Consider the following 14,285-nt stretch of genomic DNA (forward strand, 5'->3'; position numbering starts at 1 on the left):
CATGACATTTTGTGTGTTTTATTTAACTTTTGTACACCTGTGGTGTTCCCGGTCAAAAATGACCGATCATTAGAAATGAATGGGTGAGATTACTGTATAAAATTGAGTTCAGGCACATGCCCATTCATCAGATGGACACACTTCCTCTCCCAGGCCCCCACATGCATGTGTGTTTGAACACACACACACACACCCCTTCTTGGCTTCCATGGCAACCCCCACAGGAACCTTTCCCCAATATAATCGTTCCCCCACGGGAACCACACCTGTTGGCATTCTCACAAACAATCGCAACATTGTTTCAATAATATATAGAACTTTTCTCGCAGCTCTGGTATATAAAGCTTTTTTGAGGCCTTGCTCACAATTCATTCTGTGGCAGCACAATAATCAAACGATATACTTACTGTATGTGAGGCTCTTGATCATATCTTTAATCATGACACTTGTGAGGAGAGAGTCCGTGCTTCTACACCTGCATTGCTTGCTGTTTGGGGTTTTAGGCTGGGTTTCTGTACAGCACTTCGAGATATTAGCTGATGTACGAAGGGCTATATAAAATAAACTTGATTTGATTTGATTTGTTAAACTTTGACACAGAGTAGTGTGTGATAAATAGCACTATGTTCCATCTGAATATTTGTTATAGAAGGCCTGTTCTTAAGGGCTGTTCTTAAGCATGACGAGTGCCTGGACACAGCCCTTAGAATTGGTATATTGCCCATATACCACAAACCCCCAAGGTACCTTATTGCTATTATAAACTGGTTACCAACGTAATTAGAGCAATAAAACAAAATGTTTTGTCATACCCGTGGTATACCATGGCCTTCAGCCATTCAGAATTCAGGGCTCAAACCACCCAGTTTATAATTAAGCAATAAGGCGTGAGGGGGTGGGGTATATGGCCAATATACCACAAACCCCCAAGGTGCCTTCTTGCTATTTATAAACTGGTTATCAACGTAATTAGAGCAGTAAAAATACATGTTTTGTCATACCTGTGGTATACGGTCTGATATACCACAGCTGTCAGCCAATCAGCATTCAGGGCTCTAACCACCCAGTTTATAATACATGCTATAATACAGTAATGCTGCTATGAAGTAATTTTAAAACAAATAATATCACATAAAACATTTTGTAGAAATGTTGTTACAGTCATTGGATAGCCTACAGGTGGTTGTGGTGTGCAACAGTTACAGTAAATCATGTTGCTGTCAAATACACGTCACAAATACACATCTTTACACATGTTACAGGATGTGGTCTAAGGGCTGTGTGTCTGACTTGATAGAATACTAGAACAGTTTCATTCTGTTGTCACGTTTCTAACCAAAGTGAACTTAACCAGAGAGTTTAGAAAACCTCCTACTCTACTATATTTGACAACTTGCATGATCCACATGGTCCAATCCAACCCAGGGAAAAACACAATTGGGTAACTTTGGGGGGAAACTAACAAAATCCTTATAAAGTTGTGTTTCCCTGTGGTTAGCCAGCCTCCACTCACCATATGAGTCTCAAGCTAACATGAAAGAAAACGTGTTAGAAATGAATGGTAAATAATGTATTGTGTCATTTGATTCATTGTTATTGTAAATAAGAATAGAATGTTTCTAAAACCTACATTAATGCGTATGCTACCATGGTTACGGATCATTCTGAATGAATCGTGAATAATGAGTGAGAAAGTTAGACGCACAAATACAGTATCATTACCCCCCACCACCACAAATGTTAACCTCTGATTGTAATGCTGAGATGTTAGCATGTCTTGGGCTTATGATATTTGTGCGTCCAACTTTCTCACTCATCATTATTCACGATTCATTCAAAATTATCCGTAATCATTTATGTAGACCATTTATGTAGACGTGTTTAGAAACAATTTATTTCTTATTTACAATAAAAGTGACAATACATTATTTACCATTCATTTTTATTGTGCCCAAAATAATCTGAAACACAACCAAAACAAACAGCAAATGCGTCCAACAAATTTGTAGAGTCACAAGCTTGATGTAGTCATTGCATACTATGAATATGGGACCAAATACTTAACTTTAATACACATAAGTGAAATTCCCAATACTTTTGGTCCCCTAAAATGGGGGAACTATGTGCAAAAAGTGCTGTAATTTCTAAACGGTTCACTCGATATGGACGAAAATACCCTCAAATTAAAGCTGACAGTCTGCACTTTAACCTCATTGTATCACCCAACATGCTGGAGTACAGAGCCAAAACAACAAATGTGCCACTGTCCCAATGCTTTTGGAGCTCACTGTATATAGTTTGATGTTGATTTATGTTAAATAATGTCTGTATAAATCAGTTTGATGCAAATCAGGACAGCTGTCATACAAAGGCTTCCCATGTATTGATTCAATCTTTAAAGGGATAGTTCACCCAAATAACAAAAAGGACAAATTGGTTTCCTTTTGCTGTAAGCAGTCTATGGACAAGGTATGACAGCAAATCCATGTTTTGGTTTAGTTTCACTGGCACTGTTTCCACATGCTAACGTTTCAGCATTTGTGGCACAAATCCCATTCAAGTCGTAAGACCAATATTAGCATTTTTCGCACATCATTTCAATCATTCAAAAGTATTTACAATTTATTGTGAAGCTCAACAAAGTCAGGGATAGATGTTTTGAACATGATGCGTGAAAAAGGAATTCACTGTCAAAGACACCTCTGGTTGACAGATTTTCATATCAGGTGGTTGGCATCCCCAGCCTTTCCATTAGAGAAGTGTGGGAACATTCTCTCAGTAAACGTGTCTTTATGAGTGTAGATGTGTCATGTCTTTGGTGTTGTAGAAGGATACCTCCCCCCTGATAATCCAGCTGCACTCTGATCCGCTGGGGTATCTTCTTCGGAGCGAAATCTACAGTTACCACTCCTCAGTTGTACAGTCCAGGTTGTAAATCCTTCCTCATTCCTGTGGATTGACTCTTCGGCCACGCCTATATACCAGTGAGGGTGGTCCCCCACCACCTCCCAGCTGAACCCCTTAGATGCCAGAACCTGGGCATTAAACCTGTTCCTCTCTGGGTTGTCAGGGAGCTGCATGTTTTGGGCTAAGGTGTTTCACACTGGTCAGATCATCAGACAGTGAGAGGCAGGGGTTTGCAGTGTTATATACTCACAGGAGTATATTTGATGATCCCTTGCATCTTGTCCCAGACTCTGAACTGCAGGTTTCCCAAGTGTTTGGCCATGTCTATCAGCGCTCCTGAGTCCTGAGACCAGCTGAGGATCTGGCAGTGTGAACTGGGCTCTGAAGCGTGTCTGGATGTGTTTGTAGCTCTTGAGGAATGGCACCTACTGTTTCAGGAGTTCCTGTTTCACCGCAGAAATGCATGGTGATCTGGTCCTGAATGTTCTGCATCTCTGGCGATCATCTTTCCCTTCCTCCCTCAGTGCAGCCTGTCCCTCTGTTGGGTGTCTCAATAGAAAACCCACCTAACTTTATATTACTTTATTCCTTTTGCTTTTGTCAAAAGTCGATTACAGTTGATCAGAAAACGTTTCTCCGTTAAAGAACGACTGCCCCTGAAAACCAACTAATCGATTAGAAAACAGCCTGTGTGGCATTGATATGAGTCAGATACATTTATTCTAGTGTCAAAATTGACTAAAGTGTAAATAGGATAATTTTACTCATAGTCAGTCTTGTCTAAAACTGAGTTTGGAACCTAAGTGCGCCCCACGTAATTTAAGATAGGGTTTGGATTGTAATTATGGCAACAATTCATGTCCCCTTTTGCCAAGATCCACCTGTAATTCATCCAAACGTCAGCCATGGTGGTGAGTATACCAGTAGCTAGATCAAATTGTAATAACATTTTTAAATTAACTAGGCAAGTCAGTTAAGAACAAATTCTTATTTACAATGACGGCCTCCGGGGAACAGTGGGTTCACTGCCTTGTTGAGGGGAAGAACGACATATTTTTACTTTGTCAGCTCAGGGATTTGATCCAGCAACCTTTCAGTTACTGGCCCAACGCTCTACCCGCCGCCCGAAACATTTCCTTCGAGCCGGATCAAGGGCCACTTCATTGCTTGACGACTTTTGACGTAAAAAATGAGTGCTGCGAAAATGAGAAAGGTGGACTCTGAATGTCATATGTTTAAAGAATGGACAGCAAAATACTTTACTAATATTGGATATAAGGCGGTATATCTGATATGGCAAGAAAGTGTTGTCGCTTTTAAGGAATATAATCTCGATCGACGGTTTCGATCTTTTTTCTATAGCACTGGATGCAGCTATTAGCCAATTTAGGTCTGACTACAACAGTGCACTAACAAGCCGCAACAAACCAAACCCGACCCATAACAAAACATGTCACCGTTGGTTGCATAGGGTAACGGTGTCTCCGGCCTGAATCTAATCCAATCTGGAGTCAGTCTACATCTGTAAAGCATAGAATTGGCTTCCAAACGAGATTGTTATTTCTCAAGCTGTGTTTATAATTGAGGGATGATGACAATCGTTGACCCTGTTTTTCTGTTAGACAAATTGCACAGTTGGGTGCCAGACTGATCGTTTGGTCATGAACGGATGCCGGGCCTTAACAGAAGGAACAAAGGTAGGTATCATACCATGTCCAGCAATGTGATTGCAATGGTTTAGCGACCTCCAAAAAATAATTTAATTCACTGCTAAACGTTGTTTTCACAGTTTATCGGGCAAGACCTCAGAATAAAAGTATCATGCGACATGAGTATCCCTGTGCAACCTCCCTCAACTCCTAAGAAAGACACTCCATCATGAGGCCTCTGATAGTGACCTGAGGTACTGCGCTGACGACACAGAAGGCTTAATCAACAATGACAGGTAGTGTGTTATGTTAAAAGTTGTATTCAAAAATACCCAGCTTGATAAACTAGTAGGCTAATTCCCCAGCCAAGCAGATACAACTAGCCATTTTGGTTGTGAAGTGCATTAGCAAAAATGCACTTCACAACCAAAAATACTTTCTTTAGGACAAAATGCAATTTACCACTTGGCTGTCTATTATAATACCCTGTCACAGGCCCTCCTAGTCAACACCACCTAATAAGATTGCCTGCTGCAGTTTTTCAAAAGATGTCCAGTTTGCAGCAGAACATGCAGCATAGAGAAGACCAGCAATGGAGCCCTCATAAGCATCATGCCGACATGCCCTTGCTATGAGCATTCCTATGAATGGAACAGTATTGCCAAGCATCCAGCCAGCAACCTTCACCTGTCAGCGGCAACAGCTCTTCACAGGCACATCATTTGTACAAATACAGAATGTAATCTACTTTGACAAATTAGATAACACTATTGTGAAATATAATTATTGTAAGCTGATATTTTAGAGGAAAGCTCAGCTTTAATATTGCAGATATATTGTGGCATCTATCAATGTAATTGTCTGCATAATTTCCAGTCCCCAATATATATTTTAAATGTACAGTATCAGTCAAAAGTATGGACACACCTACTCATTCAAGCCCAAATAAATGCTTCACAGAGTTCAAGTAACAGACACATCTCAACATCAACTGTTCAGAGGAGACTGCATGAATCAGGCCTTCATGGTCAAATTGCTGCAAAGAAACCACTACTAAAGGACACTAATAATAAGAAGAGACTTGCTTGGGGCAAGAAACACGAGCAATGGAAATAAGAACGGTGAAAATTTGTCCTTTGGTATGAGTCCAAATTTTAGATTTTTGGTTCCAACCGCCGTGTCTTTGTGAGATGCAGAATAGGTGAACCGATGATCTCCGCGTGTATGGTTCCCACCGTGAAGCATAGAGGAGGTGTGATGGTGCTTTGCTGGCGACACTGATTTATTTAGAATTCCAGGTGAAGCTGGTTGAGAGAATGCCAAGAGTGTGCAAAGCTGTCAAGGCAAAGGGTGGCTACTTTGAAGAATCTAAAATATATTTGAATTTGTTTAACACTTTTTTGGTTACTACATGATTCCATGTGTGTTATTTCATAGTTTGTCTTCACTATTATTCTACAATTTAGAAAATAGTAAAAATAAAGAAAAACCCTTGAATGAGTAGGTGTCCGAACTTTTGACTGGTACTGTAATGTGAAAAAATTACACTTGTCTTTCATCTTCTATTGTCATTCACAAGCCAATACAGATATGGTACCCATCAGCATTTTGTCTGGTGGTACATGTTAGTCGTCATCCCTTCGTATGATGTTCCATATGTCCCGATTCAATAAAGACGAAAAGTAAGCCTAATCTTGTATAATTTTTATGCTGAGTGCACGGCTTCTCAGTTCAGACATCTGTATCAGCCTTTATTTTAGTCAGGGGACTCCATGACAAGCTCTCTCTTCTGTCCTTCATCTGTAGAAAAGGTAAAGTTGATACATACAGCACTGATTACATTGTCAATGGTTGTTAGGTGAATTCCAGGACAGACAACTGATATCTGGTTGTAGTTTGACATACTCAAATGTGACCAATGTGAAGTGGGTTTGGTACCTGGCCACATACTGCCTCAGCCTTTTGCTCCTGATATGGTAGGGGGTTCCCACAACACTACTGAATAACAAATCCACCAGGTTTTTTAAGTAGCCTGTGAATTAAATAAAAAATAAAAAATCACTCAAACATATATTGGGAGAAATTACTTTAGTTTGGAAGTAATTATACTAAGAGTAACTAAGTGCAGAATAGATTCAGGCCAATAATGCTGACGCCGTGACTATGCAACCAGCATTACATTGCTGAGTGCTTGCTGACACTAATTTGTAGCATGTTAGCTAAAAAGACTGGTACTCAGGCTAGACGAGTACCATTTTTACATTTATTTTTACCCTAGAAAATACAGACTTACGAGAACAGGCATGTTGTTTTAGCACTAGTAGCAGACCTTATAGGCAGGTGCAACGTTAGCTATGCAAATCTTCCTCTATGACATTACATCACATAAGCTGTGTTCGAATACTCATACTAACCGTACTATTTGTGACATGAATTGAGCAGATCGTATGCTTATCGGTCATAGTATACATAAAGTTCCTGGATGTCGTACTAAATTTGCCAATATATGAAGTATGCACGCAGAAGATACAGTGTACGGTCTAAACACACAAGACACACCCTCGTCCACTTAACCTCGCCTTGTGCCCTTGGGGGAATCCCTGTCGCCATCTTGGAGGGTGGTCCAAATGATTAGCCAAGCAAGGGAAGTTTGCAACGTAAGCCCCTCAGCCCTCGTTTTTAGTCGGCTTTGCGATTGTACAATTATGTTCACTCCGGGGCCTGAACCTCCCACAATTCAATTCGCGACGATTGTACATTCGGTAAGAAAAGTCTGAGAACTTACAAACAAGATCAATGGAGAAGTCAACATACAAGTGTAAGTAAAAACAAATGCAAATAAGTTACAAATTGTGCTACTAATACACATGACGGCACAAACACGTTTCGTAAAAATGAAATATGTTTTTGTTTGGTTCTCTTTTGGAAAATAAAGAAATAAAACATTTCCCTTTTTCAGAAGTTCCAGCTAGGCAGGCTAACGTTAGTTAGGTAATTCATTTGCTAGCTATCATACAGTAGGATTATATATGTAATATAAGTAGACATGCACTCAATTGACTGTAGCACATATAAAGCACCCACAAGCTACCGGTGGCTGAAGTATACTCGTCAAACGTCATGATACGTTTTCAGAAGTGTCCACTTAATTTGAGGGCTGAGTGGATAGGGTGTCTTTTAAGTGTTTGGACCGCAATCAATATTTCCCTACTTTAGGACCCATAATGCAATTCTTCAGGAAATAGGTGTGGCGTCACAACATTTTCAGATTTAAAGAAAATGGTGGAAAATATGCAGCCGACGTCCAATGATAGCTGAAAACAAATTAGTTGCTTTAACTAATGACAACTGTGAACAAAATGTTGAGCTATGTAATAAATTACTTTTCAAATAAGTTACCTTACATTGGCTGACAATTTATTAGCTACGCTGTCCTTACGAACCACATAGCATATCATCACAGCAGTATGTACCGGTATGTTAGTTTGCTACTTATAAATTCAGCAGAAAAAGAAACGTCCTCTCACAGTCAACTGCATTTATTTTCAGCAAACTTAACATGTGTAAATATTTGTATGAACATAACAAGATTCAACAAGTGAGACAAACTGAACAAGCTCCATAGACATGTGACTAACAGAAATGGAATAATGTGTCCCTGAACAAAGGGGGGTCAAAATAAGTCAGCATCTGCATTAAGTACTGCAGTGCATCTCCAACTCATGGACTGCACCAGATTTGCCAGTTCTTGCTGTGAGATGTTACCCCACTCTTCCACCAAGGCACCTGCAAGTTCCTGGACATTTCTGGGGCGAATGGACCTGGCCCTCACCCTCCGATCCAACAGGTCCCAGACATGCTCAATGGGATTGAGATCCGGGCTCTTCGCTGGCCATGGCAGAACACTGACATCCCTGTCTTGCAAGTAATCACTCACAGAACGAGCAGTATGGCTGGTGGCATTGTCATGCTGGAGGGTCATGTCAGGATGAGCCTGCAGGAAGGGTACCACATGAGGGAGGAGGATGTCTTCCCTGTAACGCACAGCGTTGAGATTGCCTGCAATGACAACAAGATCAGTCCGATGATGCTGTGACACACCGCCCCAGACCATGACAGACCCTCCACCTCGATCCCGCTCCAAAGTACAGGCCTCGGTGTAACGCTCATTCCTTCGACGATAAACGTGAATCCGACCATCACCCCTGGTGAGACAAAACCGTGACTTGTCAGTGAAGAGCATTTTTTGCCAGTCCTGTTTGGTCCAGCAACGGTGGGTTTGTGCCCATAGGCGACATTGTTGCCAGTGATGTCTGGTGAGGACCTGCCTTACAACAGGCCTATAAGCCCTCAGTCCAGCCTCTCTCAGCCTATTGCGAACAGTCTGAGCACTGATGGAGGGATTGTGCATTACTGGTGTAACTCGGGCAGTTGCTGTTGCCATCTTGTACCTGTCCCGCAGGTGTGATGTTTGGATATACCGATCCTGTGCAGGTGTTGTTACACGTGGTCTTTCACTGTGAGGATGATCAGCTGTCCGTCCTGTCTACCTGTAGCGCTGTCTTAGGCGTCTCACAGTACATACATTGCAATTTATTGCCCTGGCCACATCTGCAGTCCTCATGCCTCCTTGCAGCATGCTTAAGGCACGTTCACGCAGATGAGCAGGGACCCTGGGGATCTTTCTTTTGGTGTTTTTCAGAGTCAGTAGAAAGGCCTCTTCAGTGTCCTAAGTTCTCATAACTGTGACCTTAATTGCCTACCGTCTGTAAGCTGTTAGTGTCTTAACGACTGTTCCACAGGTGCATGTTCATTAATTGTTTATGGTTCATTGAACAAGAATGGGAAACAGTGTTTAAAACTTCTTAGAACTAGGGGGCGACATTTTCACTTTTGGATGAATTTGTGCCAAAATTAAACGGCCTCGTACTCTGTCCTAGATCATATGATATGCATATTATTATTACTATTGGATAGAAAACACTCTGAAGTTTCTAAAACTGTTTGAATTATATCTGTGAGTAAAACAGAACTCATATGGCAGGCAAACTTCCAAACAGGAAGTGAAAATTCTGAAATGGGTCGCTGTGAAAGGCATCGCCTATTCAATTGCCTTATATTTATGGATCTGTATGCACTTCATACGCCTTCCACTAGATGTCAACAGGCAGTAGAACGTGGAATGAAGCATATAGCCTCATGTGGGACCGGATGAGAGCCTTTGGAGTGACAGGTCAGGCAGATTGCCAGTTCTTGGCCACGCGCAGAGGGAATGTGATGTCTTTGTCTGCACTGCGTTAGATAGACATGAAGAAATGCTCCATTTGGGACGTTATTGGATATATATGAGAAAAACATCTTCAAGATTGATTCTCAACTGAGTTTGACCAGTTTATTCGACTTTTAATATCACTTTTTGAAGTTTTCGTTCATTGCGCAAATGTGTATGGACACGTGAGCTACACATGCTAGCCAAAGTTGCTAATTCGACAGTAATGGACATTATAAAACAAAACAACGATTTATTGTGGAACTAGGATTCCTGGCACTGCATTCTGATGAAAGTTCGTCAAAGGGAATATTTATGATGTTATTTCGTATTTCTGTTGACTCAGTTGACTCCAACATGGCGGAGAATGGCTGAGCGCTGTCTCAGATTATTGCATGCTGTGCTTTTTACTAAAGTTATTTTTTAAATCTAACACAGTGGTTGCATTAAAACTTCTTGTCAATAGGGGGGCGCTATTTTCACTTTGGAAAAAATCGTGCCCAAATTAAACGGCCTCGTACTCTGTTCTAGATCATACAATATGCATATTATTATTACTATTGGATAGAAAACACTCAGAAGTTTCTAAAACTGTTTGAATTATATCTTTGAGTAAAACAGAACTCATTTGGCAGCAAACTTCCATATAGGAAGTGAAAAATCTGAAAACGAGGCTCTGTTTCAGGGCCTGCCTTTTCAACTGGCTTTTATTTATCGATATGTATGCACTTCATACGCCTTCCACTACATGTCAGCAGGCAGTAGAAGGTTGAATGGGGTGTCTAGCTTGATCTGAGACCGAATGAGAGCTTTTGGAGTGACAGGTCTGGTATTTTGACACTTTTCCACGGCGCGCGGGGGATCTCGACATTGTCTTCTGAAAAGCGTTCGGTATACACGGCGAATTGCTCTGGCTCTGATTTTATTTGATACATATGAGAAAAACATCATAAAGTAGGATTTTTCAACCGAGTTTGATCAGTTTATTCAACGTTTATTGGGACTTTTGGAATTTTCCGTTCTTTGCGCCAAGAGTTGATGGGCATGTTCGCGCCACATGGCTAGCCAAGGTTGCTAATTCAAAAGAAGAAATGGACATTCTAAAACCAAACAACGATTTATTCTGGACCAAGGACTCCGTGCACAACATTCTGATGGAAGCTCAGCAAAAGTAAGACACAATTTATGATGTTATTTCGTATTTCTGTGGAATATTTTGACTCCACATGGCGGAGAATATGTGAGCGCTGTCTCACAATAATGCATTTTGTGTGTTGTAGTAAAGTTATTTTTAAAAATCTAACACAGCGGTTGCATTAAGAACCAGTGTATCTTTCATTTGCTGTACAACATGTATTTTTTAGTAAAGTTTATGATGAGTTCTTTGATTAGATTAGGTGACTGTCCAAAATATCTCCGGAGATTTTGGTGAATTGTTGCTACATCTTGACAATGTATAACCACGATTTGCAGCTCTAAATATGCACATTTTCGAACAAAACATAAATGTATTGTATAACATGATGTTATAAGACTGTCATCTGATGAAGTTGTCCAAAGGTTAGTGATTAATTTTATCTATATTGCTGTTTTTGTGAAATCTATGCTGGCGGTGGATAAATAGCTTTGTGTGTTTGGCTATTGTGATGAGCTAATATAATTCTATATTGTGTTTTCGCTGTAAAACACTTAATATTGGCTGAAATATTGGCTGGATTCACAAGATGTTTATCTTTCATTTGCTGTACACCATGTATTTTTCATAAATGTTTTATGATGAGTATTTCTGTATTTCACGTTGCTCTCTGTAATTATTCTGGCTGCTTTGGTGCTATTTGTGATGGTGGCTGCAATGTAAAGCCAGGACTTGTAACTATAAATATGCACATTTCCGAAAAAAACATAAATGGATTGTATAACATGATGTTATAAGACTGTCATCTGATGAAGTTGTTCAAGGTTAGTGATTAATTTTATCTCTATTTGTGGGTTTTGTGAAAGCTATCTTTGTGGTGAAAAAATGGCTGTGTTTTTTGGGATATGGTGGTGAGCTAACATAAATATATGTTGTGTTTTCGCTGTAAAACATTTTAAAAATCGGAAATGATGGCTGGATTCACAAGATGTTTATTTTTCATTTGCTGTATTGGACTTGTGATTTCATGAAATTATATTATATGATATCCCTGTCCCGTTAGGCTAGGCTATGCTAGTCAGCTTTTTTGATGAGGATGCTCCCGGATCCGGGATGGGTATGAAGTAAAGGTTAAGAACCAGTGTATCTTTAATTATATGTTAAACATGTATCTTTCATCAAAGTTTATGATGAGTATTTCTGTATTTCACGTTGCTCTCTGTAATTATTCTGGCTGTTTTGGAGCCATTTCTGAACATGGCGCCAATGTAAAACCACGATATCTGGCTATAAATATGCACCTTTTCGAACAAAACATAAATGTATTGTATAACATGATGTCACATGACTGTCATCTGATGAAGTTGTTCAAAGGTTAGTGATTAATTTTATCTCTATTTGTGGGTTTTGTGAAAGCTATCTTTGCGGTGAAAAAATGGCTGTGTTTTTTGGGATATGGTGGTGAGCTAACATAAATATATGTTGTGTTTTCGCTGTAAAACATTTTTAAAACCGGACATGTTGGCTGGATTCACAAGATGTTTATCTTTCATTTGCTGTATTGGACTTGTGATTTCATGAAATTATATTATATGATATCCCTGTGGCGCTAGGCTAGGCTATTCTAGTCAGCGTTTCTGATGAGAATGATCCCGGATCCGGGATGGGGGGTCCGTAGAGGTTGTTTAAACCCTTTACAATGAAGATCTGTGAAGTTATTTTGATTTTTATGAATTATCTTTGAAAGACAGGGTCCTGAAAAAGGGACGTTTCTTTTTTTGCTGACTTTACATCAAACTTGGCAGTATATTAACTATAGGCTAAAAACCTACCCAAAGTTTATTGACTTGATTATTTCCGTCATTCTTAGCTTAGCTAAATGGTATAGTCATTGTGCGTTCTCAATGGACATTCGGGTGCTTTCGTAAATTCACTCTGGCTTTCTACTCTGATTTCAGAGCACTCATCTGAGTGTACCAGAGCGCAAAATAAGGAATTTACGACCTTTCAACACCCATTGAATATGGCCGGTGTCAGTAAACGTCAGCAAAAAAAGCTGAATTAAATTGTTGCCAGCAGCACAGTAGTCACCAAAGCTCTGGATAATATGAAAACTGCCTAACCAGTTCTGCTAGGGCAAGTAAAATGGTCCGAGTGGTCACTCATTTGTGTCTGGAAGTAGCTAGCAAGCTACCCAACATTAGCTGAATTTACAAACGGACAATCTGACAACGTTCTGAATTTACGAGCACACTCTGGCACTCCAGATTAAATTTAAGAACACACCCAAAGTCGTAAAATGTCTAACTTGTAATTTGTTGTGCTAACTAGCTAGCAAGAGGATGCATAGCAACAGCATCAACTTCCAGTAGACCGGCAAAGAGCTAGTATGCTCAACTGAAAGGATACTGTTTCGTTTACAGTATACTAAAATGAACTAATAGTATATACTCATTAAGTATGTAGTATACAGTATGTTAGTATGGGTATTCTGACACAGCTATAGTGTTTCATCTTGGGGCTGTAGCTGTCTTGACATTTTGGCAGCTGGTTATTGTCATGCAAAAGACTGCCGGTCTCATTTTATTTGAACACATTGTGTGACTAGGATATTGATCATTTGAGAAAATAGCAAAAGGTTGCGCTCTGTTCCTCGCCTCAGGCTGCACAGCTGTTCACTCAAGTGATCATCTTTTTACCAATCAGACTTTAGTTTAATCTCGTCTTTACTAATATGTATAGAATTAGCTTTGATTTAGAATGGCGCATTATCAAATGGGGAACAGTGGCAGTGGAAAAAATGTAATCGGTGTGCACTCAAATAGTGAATGGAGGCTGCATGCTTCCCTGCCAGTTTTGTAGGTCATGGCAATGGTTATAGCAGAGCATGTGCTTAATATGAGCAGCTGAGAAATAAATATTCCACTCCATGCATCAACCACTGTTTGAGGAGCCTTTTCTTGCTGCCCGACAAAACCCAAAATATATTTGAGTTTGTTTAACATCACCCCTGGCCACCACATGACTTCACGTGCCCCCACAGCCCTGGAAAGAGTGGAACGAGTGACTCTATGCGCTACTATTTGGAATTACAGTGTACAATGCTTTCAACACGTGCTACATTTTTACAATAGCCAACTGTTTTACAACTTTAAACTTACACCCCTTTTCCCCTGTACCCGTTGCCCCGACAGACGGCCCATGTATGCCATGGGCTACCCAGTGCTTAATTTGGCAAACCAAGTGAAATCTGTTCAGTAACATGTTTTTGCAACATAAACATATTTCACAACTTGCTGAAGAGTGATTAGTAATTATGTTCCGG

Source organism: Salvelinus namaycush, chromosome 1 (assembly GCF_016432855.1).
Source record: "Salvelinus namaycush isolate Seneca chromosome 1, SaNama_1.0, whole genome shotgun sequence".
Lineage (NCBI taxonomy): Eukaryota > Metazoa > Chordata > Actinopteri > Salmoniformes > Salmonidae > Salvelinus > Salvelinus namaycush.